At 40.2% G+C, this 22,883-nt stretch overlaps 2 long non-coding RNA genes across 2 annotated transcripts in view; one reads left to right on the forward strand and one right to left on the reverse strand.

Moving 5' to 3' along the window:
- Window positions 1-15,512: 15,512 nt before the first annotated feature.
- On the reverse strand, window positions 15,513-21,795 carry LOC122559753. The gene is made up of 3 exons (XR_006314548.1): window positions 21,722-21,795; window positions 19,294-19,403; window positions 15,513-16,086 (listed from the first exon to the last, which is right to left on the reverse strand). It is a non-coding gene; the product is annotated as an uncharacterized LOC122559753 (long non-coding RNA).
- A 39-nt stretch (window positions 21,796-21,834) lies between these two features.
- The window catches only part of LOC122559752, a 61,125-nt gene continuing 60,076 nt past the window's right edge, over window positions 21,835-22,883 (forward strand). The window contains exon 1 of the long non-coding RNA XR_006314547.1: window positions 21,835-22,006. This is a non-coding gene — a long non-coding RNA (uncharacterized LOC122559752). The remainder of the gene's footprint in view (window positions 22,007-22,883) is intronic.

Here is a 22,883-nt window from a genome sequence, read left to right on the forward strand (position 1 = left end):
TCCTTTTTATTCATTCAAGGGATATTGGTGTGGCCTGCATTTATTGCCCATCCCTAGTTACCCTGGAGAAGGTGATGTTGAGCTGCATGCTTGAATTGCTCCTAGAATCAATTTGGTGTAGATACACCAACAGTGCTGTTAGACAGGGAGTTCCAGGATTTTGACCCAGCAACACTGAAGAAACGGGAGGTATATCTTAAAGTCACGATGGTGAGTGGCCTAAAGGGGAAATTGCAGGTGATGGTACAACTGGACATCTGCTGTCCATGTCTTTCTAGATGGTAGTAGCTGAAGAGTGTGGTGCTGGAAAAGCACAGCCGGTCAGACAGCATCCAAAGAGCAGAAGAATCGATGTTTTGAACATAAGCCCTTCATCGCGAATGAGCCCCTCATTCCTGATGAAGGGTTTATGCCTGAAACATCAATTCTCCTGCTCCTTGGATGCTGTCTGACATGTTGTGCTTTTCCAGCACCACACTCTTCGACTCTGATCTCCAGTATCTGCAGTTCTCACTTTCTCCTAGGTGGCAGTAGTCACAGGTTTGGATGGAGCTGTCTAAGGAGCTTTGATGGGTTGTTGTAGTATATCTTGTCGATGGTACACATTACTGCTACTGTGCATCAGCTATGGAAGGCAGCGTGGTGCTAATCAAGAGGGCAGGTTTGTTCTGGATGGTGTCAAGCCTCTTGAGTGGTGTTGGAGCTGCACCCATCTGAGCATGTGAGGAGTATTCCATCACGCTCCTGACTTGTACCTTGTTGATGGTGGACAGTTTTTGGAGAGTCAGGATGTGAGTTACTCACTGCCAGATTCTTATCCTCTGGCCTGTTCATGTGACCACATTATTTACATGGCTAGTACAGTTTAGGTTCTGCTGAATGTAATCCCTCAGATGTTGATTGTGGGTGACTCAACCATGTTAATGCCCGTGATTATGTCAAGTGGTGATAGTTAGATTCTCATTTGTTGTAGATGGTCATTGCCTGGCAATTGTGTGGCATGAATGTTACTTACTTGCATGTCAGCCCAAGCCTGGATACTGTCCAGATCTTGCTGTATTTAGACATAGACTGCTTCAGCATCTGAGGAGTCATGAAAGATTTTGTTTTTATTGATTCATGGGATTGTGCAGTCATTAGAGAACATCTGCATTTCTGACCTTATGATTAAGCAACCAAAGATGATGTTTAAAAACCTTTAATCATAATGCAAATTAAAGTGCAAAAATATCTTAAATTTATGATATTAAGTGATCACTGAGTTATCTTCAGGAATCTATTTTGTCTTACTTTCTACACACATTGACAATTACTTATGAAAAAAAAACAGTATTCAGAATTCCTACTATGGCTACAGTCAAGTCATTCTACATTTTTTGCTTAAGAAATCCTACTTATTTTGAACAGGTTCAACAGAAAGCAAATAAATCAAATTATTCATAAAGGTTATATTATTCATTCATGAAAAGATTAGCCTGAAGATCGCAAGACCAATCAAGTAGTCTCATGTCATAAGATGTCACAACATGTTTTATTAAATTATATCATTAGTCCAGACAAAGTCAGCCAAAATGACTGAAAACTTGCCTGGGATTCAGAAATTTCAGGGATGTGCTTTATTTGTCCGTTCCAACAAGGGTTATTTTCTCATCTGGACACCACCAGATTGGCAGCTCATCAAGCTTCCCACTTCAAACACCCAGTCAAGACTATCTTGCATATCATTGACACAGACATCTACTCTGTCCTGACAGAAGCAGGTCCCACTGGAATGGAGACAGATTCTGGATTGACAAGGGGAAGGGATGAAAGTATTTTACGAGTTGGATTTGAAGCAATTCTGTTGTGGATACACTATGAAAACTCATAGCTAAATAGCCAAGGACCCGGGTTCGATTCCCACCTCAGGCGACTGTCTGTGTGGAGTTTGCATATTCTTCCCATGTCTGCATGAGTTTCCTCTGAGTGCTCTGGTTTCCTCACCCAATCCAAAGATGTGCAGGTCAGATGAATTGGTCATGCTAAATTGCCCATAGTGTTAGGTGCATTAGTCAGGGGTAAATATAGGGTAGGGGAATGGGTCTGGGTGGGTGTGGACTTGTTGGGCCGAAGGGCCTGTCTCCATACTGTAGGGAATCTAATCTAAATCTTTTCCCAAGGTCAATGGATGGAGTACAGTTTTGGTCATAGCTAACTTTTTTTTAAAATCATATATAACTATACATTTAAAAAGCCCCAATGCTACCAAGACTTCATTGCCATTCTGACAGACTCCAGACAGTAGTCCAGCAAAAAACCTCCAGAGTAGCCACAAACCAGCAAGGATCATGGCTCCACAAACGTTTTAGAAACATTTCTGTAAAATCTTCTGCATTGTGCTTGGAACTCCTGCTTAGCACAGTAGAACGTCGCCACCTAACTATGTTTAAAGCAAAAACTATCAAGATATATTCTGGAATATTTTAATTTTATCTCAATACATCTTTTATCTTAAGGATTCAATATTTGTTATTGGTTGCTTTCTGTGGTGCTATTACTTATATTGCAAGTTAGGCAAATAAAAACTGTTTTTCTTAATGTAAATAACATGAAGTCCATGACTAAACTGTTACTGGATTCTGAAACTATACCCTGCACTTATATCCTCCCAATGGCAAGGTTCCTGTGGCACGTTGTAATTCCATTAAAAAATAATTGTGGTAAAAACTCTAATCAGGATAAGGATATTCTTACCACATGAGAGAACTAACTCCTCACTGCCCACTATTAACATCTAGAAGTATAGCTGTCAATCTGCATTGCGCATATTTACAAATTTAAATTCAAGAACTGCACTGAATGAAATCAAATGTACAAGAAAACATGTTAAACTTCACAATGTGAAACACATTGCAGTCAACCTCAGGTAAAATTGCACCCAAGTAGATATATCATTATGTAATTATCAACTTTTGTTTTACACAATTGAGTTACAGAAGTAACAGCCTATCGTTAGAAAGCATTTTGCAAAACAAAATACATGTTTAAGTTTTGCATTTCCATTACTGTGTAACATTCTTTAAAATAAAGTTCTTGAAGAGCTTTATTGTGCTAACAAAACTGACAACCACTGACAGTGTCTAAAAACTATTTAGTCCACTAGCAAATTCTCCCAAGTACAAAAAACAAATGCAGATAATAAACATTTTGGCATAATTCATTAGTATTGTAAAACCAATACTAGAAGTGTTGTTTCTTTAAGGAGAAAGATCAAACTTCTATATTCTATATCAGAATATGGATGTTGACTGTCACAAACATCTTGAAATTTCACCCAGTTCACAGGTTTCAGAAGTGAAATGCGTGGCAGCGCTTCTGCTACTGAGGATGATGCATGTGTGCATTCTGTATCAGTGAAGGCTTTTGCATTCAGGGAAATGACATTCCATGGAATCACATGGTTGGTGAGGGATACACATCTGACGTTTCTGCTTGGAATGTGCAAAGACTCTGAAGCTAAATACAGTTGTCATTTGCAGAATCTGTAGTATATGGTGTTAACAGCTACTTACTCCATGGAGACACATTACTGTAACTAATTAGGAAAGAACAGTTGATCCCAATCAAACAAGACTGCAGTCACTTACGACCTTATCCTATTAACAACAGCAATATAACTTCTGTATTTTGCATCAGTTAAGACAAACACTGTGCTGTTCCTTTATTGGTTAGAGTATTGAGTACAGGATTTGTGAAGTCATGTTGCAGCTGTACAGGACATTGGTTAGGCCACTGTTGGAATATTGCGTGCAATTCTGGTCTTTTTCCTATCAGTAAGATGTTGTGAAACTTGAAAGGATTCAGAAAAGATGTAGACGGATGTTGCCAGGGTTGGAGGATTTGAGCTGTAGGGAGAGGTTGAATAGGCTGGGGCTGTTTTCCCTGGAGCATCGGAGGCTGAAGGGTGACTTTTTAAAGGTTTATAAAATCATGAGGGGTATGGATAGGATAAATAGACAAGGTATTTTCCCTGGGGTGGGGGAGTCCAGAGGGCATAGGTTTAGGGTGAGAGGGGAAAGATATAAAAGAGACCTAAGGAGCAACTTTTTCACACAGAGGGTGGTATGTGTATGGAATGAACTGCCAGAGGAAGTGGTGGAGGCTGGTACAATTGCAACATTTAAAAGGCATCTGGATGGGTATATGAATAGGAAGGGTTTGGCAGGATATGGACTGGGTGCTGGCAGGTGGGACTAGATTGGGTTGGGATATCTGGTCGGCACGGACGGGTTGGTCAGAAGGGTCTGTTTCCATGCTGTACATCTCTATGACTCTATAACTCTATGGTAACTGACAGACTTTATGTTTGTCCTTATTTTGAACTAAAAGTAATAAACCAATTTTATCAAAGTTTTAATTATGTTTAAGGTACCAATAATCTACCTTTCGTAATTGTTTTAATTGAATCTGCTTTAAAAAAAATGTTTGATTTAAAAAGAAATGTTGGCCTGCAAATATTTTTAGATATTTCCTAACATTTAACTGTTGCTTCACCGTGTGCCTGATTACAATATGTAGCTGAACCTGACCTGCGCCGCTGATTGGCTGCCCACTCCACAGGGTTTCTCAACAGCAGCATTCCGGCTTCCAGCTCTGAAAGGAATCTGTTCATCTTAAAAAGAGGCACTGAGTGAGTGGAAGCTGCTGCTAAGTGCTGTACTGCAACTGGTGACAATAGAAACAAAAGAAAACAGAGCAGCAGGACAAAGAGAAGGCTGCCAAGGTCAGTGAGGTGGCTAATATGTTGATGTGAGTTCTGTGGCATTTGCATACTCACACTTCAAGTAAGGTGAACTCTTGCTTACTTCTTGCAAGCTGCTTGCACCTATAAAGTTAAAAATCACAAAACACCAAGTTATAGTCCAACAGGTTTATTTGGAAGCACTAGCTTTCAGAATGCTTCCAAATAAACCTGTTGGACTATAACCTGGTGTTGTGTGATTTTTAATTTTGTCCACCTCAGTCCAACACTGGCATCTCCAAATCATGCACCTAAAAAGGACCCTAGTTCAGACTGCATTAGACCACTTCCTATTGGTTATCTTACACCGTACATGCTTATCGCAGGTGTAGTTGTGAGAATATACCTTACTGTACACTCAAACACAACTTTAGTTCTGACTCAATGGCAACAGTGTGTATCATCTACAAGATGTATGGCAGAAATTCACCAAGCATCCTTGGTAACATGTTCCAAAACCACAATCACTATCATCCTGGACAATGGGAGCAGAAACATTGGAACACCACAAATTGCAATTTCCCCTCCAGTCCATTCAGCACACTGACCTTGACTTTCAGCATAGCTGTGACAAAAGCCTAGAACTCTGCCCCTAATGGCATTGTGTGTCCAGCTACACCAAATGGAGTGCAATGGTTCAAGAATGCAGCACCTCTCACCCAACAGGAATCACCAGATTCAGATGTAGGGCCACACCCTCACGTACAATCCAATGACGTAAACCTCACACTCAAATCTCACTTCGTGCAAATACCTTCTTCTATTCAACAATCACAGCACATCCCCTAAATACAATGTAACAGAATCACTGACATTCTTCCCACCCCTCTCCCCACCATCACTGTCCGACAGCACATGTGGGCAAAGAAGCCAAAAAGAATCAGAGCTGGTCGGACCAGTTACTTCCCATTCCATCCTGCTTTGCTTTATCGAATGTTTCCCTTTAGATGCTCTGCTTCCAGACACAAGGATTATTGTCAGCTGAGCCACAGCAGCCTCAGGAGGAAGCCAAGGAATAACATAATGTACTGAGAAACAAACACCATTACTTGATTTGACACTTGCATTAGATTCTGGTACTACACAAAATTTGAGGCTAGAAATAAGATAACATCAACATGTGCTGAGTCTCTGTGTTTATCTTGACTTTTATGCAACTCTCTTTGTCCCAACATTAAGCCATTTTATGCATGTACACTGCTGTTTCTTGCCTGATCATCGATGCATCTCTACCTTCCTTTCCAGACTATGCTTAAAATCCACCTTTTTGCCCCAGCTATCAGTCACTCACCTGCTTCTTTGGTGGACAATTTGGAAGCTTCTTTTGAAGATTCATTCACTTATTTATAGCTAATATGTATAGTAAAGAGTAATCTGCATACATAGCCTGTGCCTTCAGTGCTACAATGCAGAGAGCCTGCCATTATGTGATATCATCCAGCTGAAGGTGCCTCCCAGCTCTCCAAAAATCTTCCTCCTACTAATAACATCCCTTTTTACCATAGGATCTATCTTATTCTTAAGTCATTCATGGGACTTGGCATTAGCTGGCTGGGCAGCATTTATTGATCTTGGAAAATTGGTGGTGGGCTGCATTCTTGAACCATTGCACTCCATTTGGTGTAGCTGGACACACAATGCCATTAGGGGCAGAGTTCTAGGCATTTGTCACAGCTATGCTGAAAGTCAAGGTCAGTGTGCTGAATGGACTGGAGGGGAAATTGCAATTTGTGGTGTTCCAATGTTTCTGCTCCCATTGTCCAGGATGATAGTGATTGTGGTTTTGGAACATGTTACCAAGGATGCTTGGTGAATTTCTGCCATACATCTTGTAGATGATACACACTGTTGCCATTGAGTGTCAGTGATGGACGGAGTTCACATTTCTGGATATGATGCATTAAGTAGGCTGCTTTGGCCTGGCTGGTGTCAAACTTCTTGAATATTATTGGAGCTGCACTCATCAAGGCACTCATTACTATTGTCTTAGAAATGGTGGTCTGACTTTGGCGTGGCATGAAGTGAATTACTCACTGCAAAAATTTCTAGCTCTCACAGTCAGAGTATTTATATGGCTAATCCAATTCAGTTCTGTTTAATGATCACCCTCAGGATGTTGATAATGGGGGATTCAATGATGCAGTGCCAAAGAATGTCAAGAAACAATGGTTCGATCCTCATTTGTTGGAGATTTGTGTGGCAGGATTGTTATTTGTTACTTGTTAGCCTAATCTAGAAATTGTCCAGCAGCATATTTTATTATCTAAGGAGTCATGATGGAGACCTAGGACACCAGCCTGAGCAGTGTGCTCCAGGGGCTGAGTTAACCAATCTCCAACAAACACAACCATGACTCCAACCAGTGAGACCTTTTCTCCTGATTAGCCTCTCTGGGTGTCAAAATGGATCATCCACTCAGTACTTCTGCCTGATGGTTATTACAAATATTTCAGACTTATCATTTGCACTGATTTGCTGGGTTCTGTCATTATTGAGGATGCAGATGTTTGTGGCCCCTACTCCTACAATCATTTGTTTATTTGTCCGCCAACATTTATAATTAGATATGACAAGACTATGGAGCTTAGATCTGATCCATTGCTTATGGAGTTGCTTTGCAACTGTCTACCACTTGTTGTTTGTGCTGTTTGGCACACAATTCTTCCTGATTCATAGATTCACCAGTTCATGTCACATTTTCAGGTATGCCTTGTTTTGCTGTTGGCATGTTGATGGTAATGGTAGATTGGGAGAAATGCTGGGACCATGGGGTTGCAGATTGTGCTGGAGTACAATTGTTCTGCTGCTGCTGCTGCTGCTGCTGATGGCTCAAACTGCCTCATGGAAGCCCTGTCTTGCTTTGCTAAATCTGTTCAAATCTTTCGCAGTTAGCACAGTAATAGTACCACACAATATAATTTGAGAGATTCCTCAACAGGAACATGGACTTCATCTCCATAAGGGACTGAATTGGCATCATTCCATCTGATACTACTTATGAACTGATGCTCTGGAACTGATTGATGATGATGAGGTCAAGTATGTTTTTCCCTCTGTTTGTTTCCTTCTCAATCTCCAACCCAGTTTAGCAGCTATGATTTTTGGGATTAGACCAACACAGTTAGCAGTGGTGCTGCTGAGCCAATCTTAGTAATAGGCATTGAAGTCACCTATAAAGAGTACATTCAGCTCCGCTGCCAATTCCTGCTACCCTCAATGCTTCTTCTAGTGGTCTTCAGTGTAGTGGAGTACCCATCCATCAGTGGAGGTAATGGTGGTTCACAGTAATCAGTAGGAGGTTTCCTTGCCCATGTTTGACCTAATGGCATAAGACATCATGGGGTACAGAGGTAATATGAGGGCTCCAAGGGCAACTCTCTCCTGATTGTATGCCACTGTGCCACCACTTCTGTCAGAGAGGGTGTACATAGGGCTAGTGATGGTGTTGTCTTGGACATTTTGTATAAGATGTGATTGCATGAGTGTCACTATGTTGCTTGACTAGTCTGTGGCTCTCCCCAATTTGGTGAGGAAGACTTTGAAGTGTTGACTGAGCTATGTTTGCTATGGTCCTTCCCAGTGCCTAGGTCAATGCCAGGTGGTCTGTCCAGTTCCATTTGTCATTCTCTTATATCTATTTTTTAAACCACTGGCCAAAGTTATAATGTGCTTCCATTAAGTTTTAATGAATTCTGGTTACTTACCTTCTCTTCTCCTCTCCAAATGTACAAGGTAGTCTTGCCCTTTCTCACAACTTTTATTTCTTTCCTTGCACGATGGCAATTTGGGAATTTGAATTCATTTAAAATCTGGATAATAAAATGCTGGCAGCAGTAAAAGTCACCATAAAACTGTCAAATTGTCATTAAAAATTAGTGGTTCATTAATGCCCTTTCAGGAAAGACTTCTAGCTCCATCTAACAAGCATTTATGATGCAATACTTCTAAGGTTTTTAATATCGTTGGAGCTGCTTGGGTACGTTCAAAAAAGGGTGACCTTTCTTGTTGAAAATGGTTGTAAAATATTTTGAAAAAGTTTTTAATTCTGAATATATCTGTACCATCTATAGATACAACTCTGCAAGTAAAGTTATCTGAAAACTAACAAGGAAATCATCAATGTGATATGATTAATCTCAGGATTTAAAATCAGCCTTTCTTGCTGAGTTATATTGGGAATTTAATGTAAGTAGAAATTGGGGGTAAAAGCTTTCTACTGACTGGAGATAAATCTGGCCCAAAGGAAGGTGGTCGATATTGTTGAAGACCACTTTTCTCAGTCCTAATACATAGTTGCAGGAGTTTCTCCAGGCAGTGTCTTAAATCCAAATAAATGCAACTGCTTCACCAGTAATCTTCCCTACATAATAACATTGGATGTGGGGCCATTTTCTAATGACTGCACAGTACTCAGTGCAGTTCCTCTGCAGGTCTATGCTTACATACACCAAGACTTGAAATATATTCAGGTTTCAGTAGGAAGGTTTCAAGTAGTGTTCATGCTATGTAATTGCCAGACAAGAGAGAGCTTGCCACCTTTTCTTTGTATTCACGGTGCAATGATGCTGCTTCTTTAACAAGGTTATTCTATCCTTGTTTTTTTTTCGAGAGAGGTTGTAAAATGTCTGAACTAGCTACTTTAATAATAGCTAACAGATGCTGCGTAAGTCAACAATCTGAAAAGGCTATCATGTATATTTGAAAAAAAATCTTGTACAATGAAAGTTTAGTGGCCGGTTCTCCAAATTCAGGATTTTTTCTAGTTTTGGGTTAGTTTTAGCTGGGGACCTCAAAAAGCAGCTCCATGCTAATCCTCTCTCCCTCTCTCTGACATCTCTGTCCTATAAGGTCTTGTGTTTGAATTTACCTTTTTGCCAAGGAGTTTGTTTATGGAATATTGCAGGAATTTGGAACAATTCTTTGTTAAGTTGTGTTGGTTGGGTTTCAAACAGTTATGTTATTTTAAATTTGGTTTTCTTTTGTTCATGTGTAAATAAATTCTGTTTCGTTTAAAAATTAGCTGCTTGACCGGCTGTGTCACTCTTGGAATATCCACCGTCCACCAGCTTAAAACAACTAGAAAAGTTAGGTTCTGGGCTTCCTTCTTAAAATGTTTTGAGGGGGTCTGGCCGAGTCCATAACAACTGGCATACCATTGTCAAATCCCCCACCATTAACATCTTAGTGGTTGTGGTGGTGGGGAATCACCATTGACCAGAACTGTTCTCAGCTACAATTACTGTGGATTAATAAATCATGTCAGGAAATGTTTGTCCATAACTGTAAAATCATCCATCATCTACAAGTAAGGAGTATGATCCGACATTTATGATTTTTCTGGATGAATACAGGTCCGGCAACTCAAGTAGGCTGATATCTTTGAGGACAATGCAGATGATTTACAGATGAACCTCGATTATCCGGCATTCGATGATCCGAAATTTGGATTTTCCGGAAAAATCGCAAGTTCCCAATCCGGTATGCGATTATCCAAACATTCAATTATCCAAATAAAATACTCCCCGCCCATGTCATTCAGATAATGGAGGTTCCTCTGTAATTGCCAATAACCTATCATCTTAGATATTCACTTTCTTTGTCACTGGATCCAACAGTGAATGCGAACTGCAAGTTCACAGCAGCAACTCTCTCAGGCTACCCCTGCTGCATCTTCTAAATATGACACCAATTTTCATTCTCTTCCATTCTCTTTCAAGCATTCTCTTCCAAGTAGAAAATAGACAATAGACAATAGGTGCAGGAGTAGGCCATTCTGCCCTTTGAGCATGCACCATCATTCAATATGATCATGGCTGATCATCCTTAATCAGTATCCTGTTCCTGCCTTATCTCCAAACCCCTTGATTCCACAATGCTTGAGAGCTCTATCCAACTCTTTCTTAAATGAATCCAGAGACTGGGCCTCCACTGCTCTCTGGGGCAAAGTTTTCCACACAGCCACCACTCTCTGGATGAAGAAGTTTCTCCTCATCTCTGTCCTAAATGATCTACCCCGTATTTTTAAGCTGTGTCCTCTGGTTCAGCACTCACCCATCAGCGGAAGGTTTCCTGCCTCCAGAGTGTCCAATCCTTTAATAATCTTATATGTCTCAATCAGATCCCCTCTCAGTCTTCTAAACTCAAGGGTATACAAGCCCAGTCACTTCAGTCTTTCAGTGTAAGGTAATCCCGCATTTCAGGAATTGACCTCGTGAACCACGCTGCACTCCCTCAATAGCCAGAATGTCTTTCCTCAAATTTGGAGACCAGAACTGCACATCGTACTTCAGGTGTGGTCTCATCAGGGCCCTGTACAGCTGCAGAAGCACCTCTTTGCTTCTATACTCAATTCCTCTTGTTATGAAGGCCAGCATGCTATTAGCCTTCTTCACTACCTGCTGTACCTGCATGCTTGCCTTCATTGACTGGTGTACAAGAACACCCAGATCTCTCTGTACTGCCCCTTTACCTAAATTGATTCCATTGAGGTAGTAATCTGCCTTCCTGTTTTTGCCACCAAAGTGGATAACCATACATTTATCCGCATTAAACTGCATCTGCCATGCATCTGCCCACTCACCTAACTTGTCCAGGTCACCCTGTAATCTCCTAACATCCTCCTCACATTTCACCCTGCCACCCAGCTTAGTATCATCAGCAAATTTGCTAATGTTATTACTAATACCATCTTCTATATCATTAACATATATTGTAAAAAGCTGCGGTCCCAGTACTGATCCCTGCGGTACCCCACTGATCACTGCCTGCCATTCTGAAATGGAGCCGTTTATCACTACTCTTTGTTTCCTATCAGCCAACCAACTTTCAATCCATGTAACATATTACCCTGATTTGCAAATATATCGCCATTTCTTTACTGTCATTGGGTAAAAGTCCTGAAACACCTTTCTCAACAACACTGCTGCCACACTACACCAAATAGACTGCAGCATTTCAAAAAGGTAGCTCACCCACCCTCATCTCAGGTGCTAGAATGGATGGGCAATAAATGCTGGCCTTGCCTTTGATGGCCATATCCTGTCAAGAAATATGAGACGGTTTTAAACAAATTTAATTCACTGCCCTCCATAGCCCCACCCAAGATAGCAGAAAAATACATGGTGGAAGAGAGAAGAAACAAAATTCTAAAATCTAAAACTAGGTTCCCAAATCATAGAGAGCATATTTACTTACCATTTAATCTAGGTCCATACTGGACCTGGTGTTGGCGAATGAGCCCAGCCAGATGGTTGAAGTTTCAGTCGGGGTTTACTGTGGGAATAGTGATCACAATCACAGTTTTAGAATACTCATGGAACAAAGACAAGTGTGGTCCTAAAGGAAAATTGGGGGAAGGCCAACTATGCCAGAATCCGGCAGGAGCTGGGGAATTTAGATTTGGAGCAGCAGTTTGAAGGTATATCCACATGTGATATGTGGGATGCTTTAAAAGAGAGATTGATTGGACTTCAGGAAAGATACATTCCTGTGAAAATGAGGGAAAGAAATGGCAAGATTACGGAACCATGGATGACAGGTGAAATAGTGAGACGAGCTAAGAGGAAAAATAATGCGTACATAAGGTCTAGGTGACTGAAGACAGACGAAGCTTTGGAAGAATATTGGAATATAGAACCAATCTGATATGAGGAATTAAGAGGGATAAACGAGGTCATTAGATATCTTTAGCAAATAGGGTTAAGGAAAATACCAAATCCTTTTATTCATATATAAGGAGCAAGAGGATAGCTGGAGAAAGGGTTGGCCCACTCAAGGACAAAGGAGGAAAGTTATGCATGGAGTCAGAGAAAATGGGTGAGATTCTTAATGAGTACTTTGCATCAGTAGTCACTGAGAAGGACATGACGGATGTTGAGGTTAGGGATAGATGTTTGATTATACCAGGTCAAGTTGGCATAAGGAGGGACGAAATGTTAGGTATTCTAAAAGGCATTAAGGTGGACAAGTCCCCAGGTTTGGATGAAATCTATCCCAGGTTACTGAGGGAAGTGAGAGAGGAAATAAATGGGGCCTTAACAGATATCTTTGCAGCAGCCTTGAGTATGGATGAAGTCCCAGAGGACTGGAAAATTGCTAATGCTGTCCCCTTGTTTAAGAAAGGTAGCAGGATAATCCAGGTAATTATAGACTAGTGAGCCTGATGTCAGTGGTAGGGGAGCTGCTGGAGAAGATACTGATTCCCATTCCCAGGATCCATTCCCATTAGGAAAAACATGATTTATCAGTAAAAGCAAATTACTGCGGATGCTGGAATCTGAAACCAAAAGAGAAAATGCTGGAAAATCTCAGCAGGTCTGGCAGCATCTGTAAGGAGAGAAAAGAGCTGACGCTTCGAGTCTAACAGTTTTGACAAAGGGTTTTTGTGAAGCAAAATGGTTTTGTACAGGGAGTATCACGTCTTACCAACTTAATAGAACTATTTAAGGAAGTGACAAAGTTGATTGATGAGGGAAGGGCTGCAGATGTCACATACATGGACTTCAGTAAGGCATTTGATAAGGTTTCCCATGGTAGGCTGATGGAGAAAGTGAAGTCGAAAGGGGTCCAGTGTGTACTAGCTAGATGGATAGAGAATTGGCTGGACAACAGGAGACAGAGTAGTAGTGGAAGGAAGTTTCTCAAAATGGAGACCTGGGACCAGTGGTGTTCCACACGGATCCATGCTAGGACGTGTTATTTGTGATATACCGGAGGTAAGTATAGGTGGTCTGATTAACAAGTTTGCAGATTACATTGAGATTGGTGGATTAGCAGATAGTGAAGGGGACTATTAGAGAATACAGCAGAATATAGATAGATTGGAGAGTTAGGCAGAGAAATGGCAGATGGAGTTCAATCCAGGCAAATACGAGGTGATGAATTTTGGAAGATCCAATTCAAGAGTGAACTACAAGTTAAATAGGAAAGTCCTGGGGAAAATTGATTACAGAGAGATATGGGTGTTCAGATCCATTGTTCCCTAAAGGTGGCAACGCAGGTCAATAGAGTGGTCAAGATGGCATAGGGCATGTTTTCCTTCATTGGACAGGGCATTGAGTACAAGAGTTGGCAGGTCATGTTACAGTTGTATAAGACTTTGGTTCGGCCACATTTCGAATACTGCGTACAGTTCTAGTCACTACATTACCAAAAGGATGTGGATGCTTTGGAGAGGTTGCAGAGGAGGTTCACCAGGATGTTGCCTGGTATGGAGGGTGCTGGCTATGAGAAGAGGTTGATTAGGATTATTTTCATTAGAAAGATGGAGATTGATGAGGGGCCTGATTGAGGCCTACAAAACCATGAAAGGTATAGCCAGGCTGGATAATACTGCGTACAGTTCTAGTCACTACATTACCAAAAGGATGTGGATGCTTTGGAGAGGTTGCAGAGGAGGTTCACCAGGATGTTGCCTGGTAAGGAGGGTGCTGGCTATGAGAAGAGGTTGAGTAGATTAGGATTATTTTCATTAGAAAGATGGAGATTGATGAGGGGCCTGATTGAGGCCTACAAAACCATGAAAGGTATAGCCAGGCTGGATAGCAAGAAACTTGTACTCAGAGTGGGCGTCTCAGTTACTAGGGGTCATGAGTTCAAAGTGAGAGGGGAACAGTTTATGGGAAATATGCATCGAACGTTCTTTACACAGAAGGTGGTGGATGCCAGGAACATGTTGCCAGCGGAAGTGGTAGAAGCGGGCACAATAGCGCCATTTAGGATATATCTAGACAGATACATGGATAGGCAGGGAACAAATGGATACAGACCCTTAGAAAATAGATGACAGGTTTAGATAGAGGATGTGGATCAGCGCAGGCTTGGAGGGCTGAAGGGCCTTTTCCTGTGCTGTAATTTTCTTTGTTCTTTGTTCTAAGCTGGTGTGGAGGTGGAGTGGTGGGATGGGGATAGGTGTTGATTGAGTAATCTGCCTTGAGGCATTGGTTCAGTAACTTAAATACGATAATGTGGTTGCTTAAATTGAATATAGCAGCTTTTGAGTTTAGTCCAGTTTCCTTGGGCTCAGGAAACCCAGCAACTGAAGGTGGAATGGGGGTGGTGAGAACTGCAGGATTCAAGAGTTAAGAGAGTTTTGCACAGTATTGCCAACAAAGACGAGGAACACTTCCCATCCACTACCCCTCTTCCCAATTCCCAGACACTCAAGCAAATATGGTGTCACAGAACACCTGGATCCACTGACCATGCTCACCACAATAATCCAACATCCTACATCTCCTTATCTTCATTTCCAAACCTACTCCATTTCTGAGCCAGCTGTGGTTTCATGTCTCCTCCTCTACCCACCAATAATCTCACTCCAAAGTGGTCTTCACACCCCTCCATGTGACCTCCTCTATTTGCCTATGATCTTACTATTCATAGCATTTCCTGTTTCCTCCTTCATCCATGCCCAACTTTGACTTTCCTATCCGACAATCTGCCAACCTGTCAATCTGGCTGGGTACTAGCAGGGCAACAGAGTATAACAATTCAAATGATGTTCAGTAGGGCGTCTGAGTTAATTGCATTTTGAAATTTCCAGGCTATTTCATGCTTCCAAGTCCTCTCGCTCCTTCCAATCTCCTTATAGATACCAAGGGCAATATACAGAAAACTCAAGCATGTGCTGTCTACAATTATTCCAACTATTAAATGCAATGCACATTTTACAGAGTTTTGTCTTACTTTTTAATCTTGGAGCTGGATTTTACAATTAAAATTGAAATTCAACCAGTTTATAGTTGAGTGAAAACAGTAATGATAATATTTCTATCTCCACAATTCCTTCAAGTTTGCTCAAGTATTATTTGTTACCTGGATAAATTCATAGGACAGTTACAATGAAAATTCTTTAAAAATTGCTTTGCTAACTTTATGTCATCAGAATTTTGAAAGTATAATTCGTTAATAATATTTTTAATCTGAAAATCGGTCATCTTGTCTCTGGTCATCTGAATAGAATCTCTTTAACTACCCAAGAGTTCAGCGTTTATAGAACAAAGCTGGAAGTCAGCAGTGTAACTGCGTTCCTTCCAAAAACAAAACAAAATTAAGTTGAAAATTATGTTCTACAAAATAAAATTATGTTGGTGATTTAGATTAGTATTTTAATATGTGGTAAATTATGACAATCCTTGGAGAGTCTTGTAGAGAAGGCAGCTGAGTAGCAACATTTGTGCCCCAGTCATGAACCCAAGGCTGATCGACTTCTGTCTGCCTTTCTTTTTTCTCTTTCTTTCAGTTGTGCTGTTTCTGTTTATCTTTTAGTTCCTTTTTTGGCAGCATTGCTCTCCTTCCCAGAGTGCCTGCAGCAGCAAAAGCAATGCATTGAGTCATACAGCACAAAAACAGACCCTTTGGTTCAACTAGTCCATGCCGACCATAATCCCAAACTAAACTAGTTCCTCCGCCTGCGCTTAGCCCATATCCCTCCAAACTTTTCCTATTCACATACTTTTCCAAATGGCTTTAAACATTGTAACTGTACCCACATCCACCACTTCCTCTGGAAGTTCATTCCACACCGAACCACTCTCTGTGTTAAAAAGTTGCCCCTCATGTCTTTTTTAAATCTTTCTCCTCTCAGCTTAAAAGTATGCCTGCTAGTTTTGAAACACCCTATCTTAGGGAAAAGACCTATCTCTACCCCTCATGATTTTATAACCCTCGATAAGACCACCTGTCAACCTCCTACACTCCAGATAAAAAGTCCCAGCCCCTCCAGCTTCTCCTGGTAACTCAAACCTTCCATTCCTGTCATCATCCCAATAAATCATTTCTGAAACCTCTTCAGCTTAATAATTCCTGGAATTATTAGCAGTGGCGGGAGCGGTTCCTTCCAGGGCAGTCAGCAGCGGTAATTTCCTTTTAAGACTGAGATAGATAGGTTCTTGAGTATCAAGGGTATCAAGGGTTATGGGGATAAAGTGGCAGAATGGGGTTTGAGGACTTTATCAGCCATGATTGAATGACAGAGCAGTATTGATGGGCTGAATGGCCTAAATTCTGCTCCTATGTATTATGTGTCTAGATTAGTGTGGTGCTGGAAAAGCACAGCAGTCCCAGCAGCATCCGAGGAGCAGTAAAATCGACGTTTCGGGCAAAAGCTCTTCATCAGGAATACCTATGTATTATGGTCTTATGTTCCTTTGCTGACATGATGGTCACAAGAGGCAGAAGCAACAGACTGAGGCCTGTTCAAGACCCAGCAGTTTCAGTGGACTCATGACCATGATGACGTCGGTGGAGTCAAGATGGCACTGAAGAATTGCTTCACAGTTCCAGTGACAATGATGGCTAGGCCTGGGTACCTGACAAGGGAGGCAGCGATGTTCCAGCTGCAGCGGTGTGTGGGGACTCAGGGCAACCTGAGTGGTCACAGGCTGAGGGATAGGCATTGTAGTTTTGTTTTCCTTGTGGTGAGGACTCATGGTGGAGGCGGGGGGTGGGGGGGTTGTTGGTGATCTGGACATTTCCTTTTCTTTTGACTGTTTCTTTTAGTTCTGCGTCTGTTTTTAATCCTGCCTTTTGTACAATGAGTTGGTGCCAGAGAATGGTGACTTTGTACACTTTTCACTGCACTCCTGTACTCAAGTCCACATGACAATAAAATCTAAATATAAATATCTAATTTAAGGCAGTGTACTTTTTTTTAGTAATCATTACCTTATTGAGTTAAATATAATCTTGTAACCTTATAATCATGAAGTTCAAAATTATGATTGACATTATGGTTGAAATTGTATTTTCAACCTTACAGTATCAGACAGGCAAGCTTGGTAAATGAAAAATCAATGTTGATTTGCATTACTAAGCTTATTGAGATCATTCATCTTTACTAGAATCTGATTACTCTTCCTTTTATTAAAATCAATTCATTAACAAACGGACAGGTAAATATAAAAGGTGATGGTTTATTCTTTATATTGCAAAACAGGTGGAGAAGATTAAAAACAGTACACCATGTTTAACACAGAAATAATTGTGATAATTAGCAATTAGCGAGAATGTTAGGAAGTGCTTTTCAACCTACAGAATCCAAATAGTTATCAAATTAAATTTTCATGAAAACATAATAATTTTCTACTTAACTAAGACTAATACTCACTCAATCAATGTTGTCTCTAGATGTACAATATTTAAAATTAACTGATCTGAGACATGATCTTGCTAGCACATTGAGTCAATCCAGCGTCTTAAGATGTAATGTAATAGTTTGACAGCTTTCCACTTTATTCATGCAATAAAGTGTGGATGAAAGACAGTGAACATCAAGATGATATGGATTCTCTAGACAAATGACTATAGAAATTATTTGGAGCATGTGGAACACCTTGATCTTTACATTAGGTCCAGAACCTTTTCATCTAATTTCCCCAGATCCCCAGGCAATTTCTTCCCAAACCTCCAGGTTTCAGGTTTAATACACAACTCCATCCACCTGGACGCCATCATCGGATGTTGCATCTGGTAATATTGGTCTCATTTTTAAAAACTATTGATGAATTATTGTTCCCGCCAGATCTTCCTTAGCTGTGTTGACAGAAAGTTAAAGGATAGTTTGCTTTCAAAAGGAAGAGCACAATAGTGGAATGTGCATAATCTAGGTCAGAAAATGGAAGTCCATGAGATTTATTTGCTGTAAAAAGGCACACCCTAAGGACACAATGGCAGAATGTTGGGGTGTTTCTTTTAAGAATTTAGAACAGCCTGTATTCCTTAATTCTTCCCAAGATCAGAAAACCTAGAATGACATAACTGGTATTATGTACTTTTTTTTCATAAATTAAGTGTGGAACATAAATTTGATAGATGGAAGTGATGGAGGTAACTCAAATGTTTTAAGTATTCAAACTAATCTCCAGTAGCAATGGAGACAATGTTTAAAATAGCACTGAGCTTGTTACAATAGTTTGTCTTGAGAGAACGAAGCAAGGATATTCTATCGACATTCTATTTTTTAAAAATCCACATTGTGGATAATATGATAAATGCATCTGGGAGAATGCTTGGCAGTTAACGGTTCATTACCCATTAATGGGTATATTCTCCATGCTAATGCCTCTTTCTATCAAAGTTTACATGCCAACAAATCAGCAAATTCCTCTCATACAGTATAAATGTTGGTTTTGCCCATGAAGTGGTATTCTTGCAAATTGTCCTGAAGACAGCACAATGAAAAACTTTATCAAAATACGTCATTTTCAGATGATCATCTGTTGCACAGCTTCGAAGGTTGAACAGATCTGTGAATCAATGTACTCGGGCACAGGATTCAAATACAATTAAAATGTGAACCTTAATACTGAAGAACACTGCATCCTTTTGAATGCAGAGGAGCACTTTATCCAGTCAATTATGTACTCTCATCCATCTGAATGCACACCACTAGTCAATAAAATAGTCACCCATGTTTTAAGAACAAAGCTTGATCATTGAATTAAAAACATGCAGAAATGATCATACAGCATATAGTTATATTATGTGAAGTTGCAAATGACTTTTAAACTTACCCTTTAGAAGGTGCCCAATTCTAGATCTGGCTTTCTCCTGATGGAATTACCTAGGTGAATTACTCAGAGACCAGAAGTGGTCACAAACCCTTCAGCACGATATCTGCTTCCTGAAAATATTAAAATCCAGGAGATTCAAAAACTAGGTAGGCAACAACATTCAAGTACCAATATCTGTTTTGATGCATTAAGATCACAACCTGCAGCCTACATTGATAAAGATTTCAGATGGTGATTTTAGAAATTCAAACACCCTGGCCACTGTTATCCCCTCACCAACACAGTTTTATCCTCCATCAGGATGACAAAATCTAGTCTTTTGTCTACCCAGAGAGGGTCATCATTGACACAAGATTTTGGAATAGATTTCTGTTGTGACCATCTGGACTGTAATGTAGGCTATATAAACTCCGTCAGTTTATTCCATTGACTTCAACTGATTCAAATTCAGCTGATTCCTATTTAGTCATAGAAAATAGGGTCTAAACTACAGTTGAATCATTTAATGAATGAGCATGCATTTATTTCTCTATTGGCTTTTAACATTCAAAGCCAAACAACTCTTAGATTCTGAGCCTTGTTACACATTAACCACACTAACTATTTCCCCTTAAGCTGAACTCACTACTTTAAATTAAATGTTTTCACATAATAGCCAACTACAATAATTTGCCAAACATGAATGATGATCCTATTCATATTAAAAAAAGTGTGCTCAGTATTCAGATTTAATCCTATGTGTGTTGTTGGAGGTATTTGAAAACTATTGTGACAAAACTATCACCAAAACAGTATGCAAAAGTTGGAAAAACAAAATATTGTATCCGTAAAACAGTTTTTAATCAGCTGTTAAATTTATGATTCGGAGATGCCGGTATTAGACTGGGGTGTACAAAGTTACCACAATCACCTGATGAAAGAGCGTCGCTCCGAAAGCTAGTGTGCTTCCAATTAAACCTGTTGGACTATAACCTGGTGTTGTGTGATTGTTAAATTTATGCTGATTGATCTTCAAACTGGAGTTCTAATATAATTCCTTCACATAGAAGGGAAACTAGAGGCAAGTATTGAGTGAGTTTGACCAGTTATAAAGTTCTTCTATGTCATATCAGTTTTGTTCAAAGCACTCCAGGAATAATGAATATCTGTACTCTGGGCAAAATCATTTACTTCGACTTACTAATGCAGCTTGGGACTCTACTAACTGGAGTATAGGAGAATGAGAGGTGATCTCATTTTTTTGAGGGATTGACAAGGTAAATGCTGAGAGACTGTTTCCTCTCATAGGAGAGTCTAGGATCAAAGGGTGTAGTCTCAGAATTAAGGGGAGCCAAGTTAAGACTGAGATGAGAAAGAATTTCTTCTCTCAGAGGCGTGAGAGTTTTTGGAACTCCTTGCCACAGAGAGCTGTAAGGGTAGAGTCCTAGTGAATATTTAAGGCTTAGACAGATTCTTGATCATTAGGGGAATCAAGAGTAATAGGGAAAAGGCAGGAAAGTGGAGTGAAGAATGTCAGAACCCCCATGATCCCATTGAATGGCAGAGCAGGCTCGAGGGCCAGCAGCTTACTCTTGTTCCTATTTCTTATGCGAGTATTGTTTTATGCCCTTTTGCAACTTTGGAGTCAGGCATGAAACCATCATTGTGAGTCAGCCACCTTTAATAAATAATGTCCAATTTCCATTTCAAAGCACTTGCAAATCTTGGCAGCAAATCAAAAGTCTTGCATTTGTCAAGAAATGTACAATATAGAAATGCAACTCAAGCTACCCATGTGCAAGATCAATTGACAAGTTTCATGGTGAAAAGTTGAAGTATGTTCTCTTCACTTCTCTTGTACATCGTACAGACATGGGACATGAAGGTGAGTGTTATTTACTTTAAAAGACACGTTAGCAGTGAGAAAACTAGTCACAAACACTTATTTTGCCATTCCTGGGGCTTTCAAGGTGGATTCTGGAGGGAGTTAAAGGTTGTTGCTGACATACAGGATAGCAAGGTTCAGACCAAGATTAGAGTCAAAAAGTGTGGTGCTGGAAAAGTACAGCCGAAGAGCAGGAGAGTTGACGTTTCGAGCATAAGCTCTTTCTCCCAAGATTAGAACAACCAACTTCTTACTGAATTGTGGAGTAAACCCACTGGGGCAAATTACTTTCTCAATCCTAATCCTTATTTTCTTATTCTTCGTTGTAATTTTTACTAGGTAGCTGATCCTATCCTTCTCCCTCCCCTCTGTGGTCTGCCATCCATCCTATGTGCGAATTCTAATATTAGCTTTGTCTTAGCTTTGACTCACCACGAGCAATACCAGGGGACATCTGTTAGCAATTTTTTTTAAAAATTCAATTGACAAACATGCCAGGACTAATTTGTGGTTGCTCAGTTTGGCTGTCCTTGCTCAACCTTCTAACCCAACATTGCTACTTACCCTGCAGTCCTGTTCTGCAAACAATTGTGAGACCTTGAAACTAACTTTAACCAAGTGTAATTGCTGTAGGGTTCTCTGGGACTCATCAATTCTGAATGAGCACCTGCAGTCTAATTACTAGCTTGAAACACAGACCCAAAGACTGTCAGTCACTGGGAGGTTCTGTTAGACAATGCATTTTTCACGATAGATTACACCTTGTCGATGGAAATGGTTGACAACATTACAGCTGCACACAGGAATGCTGAAAGAGCTATGGAATATTTCTGCGCTCTTTTGGATATCGTAAGTGTGCCATTCCTTTCACAGCGGCTACTGAGTGAGAATTGTGCAGTTTTTGCTAGTCTCTCTCAGAGTCAAATCATTGCATCATGAAAACCTCAGATTCCAAAGGACAAATATTAATCATAATCTTTCTTTGAGCAAAATAAGATGAATGAATTTGACGGCTGATTTTACTCCCATTTCCATAAGCCATACAATTGCTTATTAACTCTTTAACCAGAAACAGCTTTTTGGTAAAAATCTTAAATTTAGGCACAAGTTGCATATCAACCTTTTTACTTTGTCATCGAAGCACAGTGGTGTGACTTTTCTCAATGTTTGCATTTTAATAGTGATGATGTTCAGGTGGAAGTACTTTAAGTCACTTGTGACCTTTTAACAATCTGCCTCAGAACTTTCTTGCACATTTCGAACCTGTTTGTATTTTGCCTATATCCCCACTGACTTCATTTTCATTTGTCAGTGTGCACTTTAGTACTCACTGTAATAAACAGACTGTGCAATAACTTTTTTATTGACTGATTTATGAATGATGTAATCCAGATTTTTTTAAAAATGGTCTCTTATTTATTAATTTGCAATATGTGTTGAATGTGATTAGACCTTCTGCTGATAATGATCAATTAAGCTATTGCAGCTGGATATCATCAGATGTAACTTACTGAATCTGCTCTGTTCAGCTATAAATGTATTGCTGGAAAAGTGCAGCAGGTCAGGCAGCACCCAAGGAGCAGGAGAATCAACGTTTCGGGCATGAGCCCTTCTTCAGGAATGAAGAAAGTGTGCCAAGCAGGCTAAGATAAAAGGTAGGGGGGAGGGATATTGGAAATGTGATAGGTGGAAGGAGGTTAAGGTGAGGGTGATAGGCTGGAGTGGG

The sequence above is a fragment of the Chiloscyllium plagiosum genome, chromosome 19 (genome assembly GCF_004010195.1).
Source record: "Chiloscyllium plagiosum isolate BGI_BamShark_2017 chromosome 19, ASM401019v2, whole genome shotgun sequence".
NCBI lineage: Eukaryota > Metazoa > Chordata > Chondrichthyes > Orectolobiformes > Hemiscylliidae > Chiloscyllium > Chiloscyllium plagiosum.